Source organism: Aplysia californica, unplaced genomic scaffold, assembly GCF_000002075.1.
Source record: "Aplysia californica isolate F4 #8 unplaced genomic scaffold, AplCal3.0 scaffold00896, whole genome shotgun sequence".
Taxonomy (NCBI): Eukaryota; Metazoa; Mollusca; class Gastropoda; order Aplysiida; family Aplysiidae; genus Aplysia; species Aplysia californica.
In genome coordinates, this window is record NW_004798166.1 from 215,500 (window position 1) to 216,085 (window position 586).

Here is a 586-nt window from a genome sequence, read left to right on the forward strand (position 1 = left end):
TCAAAATAGGATATTAGTATACTTATTTGCAATTACAATTTTCCAGAAACAGTTAAGATGTTTAAAGACATAAGCAATGGTTTGGTATACAACTACATGTACTTTAAAGAGCATTCTTTGCTGGCGGATTGCCCTGAGGTGGGGAACGCGACGACACGATTATCGAAACCCTTCATATTAAACGAACCGCATTTCCTGCACACCTGATAATCCTGGAGCTTTGACAAACGGCTGTAGAGCGGTAGTAATATAGACCATGTTACTCCAAATACGCCCCGGTGACACTGATTAGATCAGTTAGGAAGAGGGCTGCTGAGACTAATTCAAACTGATTTATTCCATAATGATATTTGATATCTGAAACAATGCGTCATAAAATCGGTTTATTCTTTTTTAATCCTCGTAGAGTTTTGGTAAACGGCTGTAGTTGTAGTAACTACGGACGTTTTACTTCTCGCACGCCCTGTCGACCCTATTTGGTCGCTTTTAAGGACAGGCGGGCTACCCCAGATCTTGGGGGTTTCCGGAAATCTTGCCCATCACCAAAAGTAGGCATTTCCCTACCTATAGTAGAAGTTTGATTTCA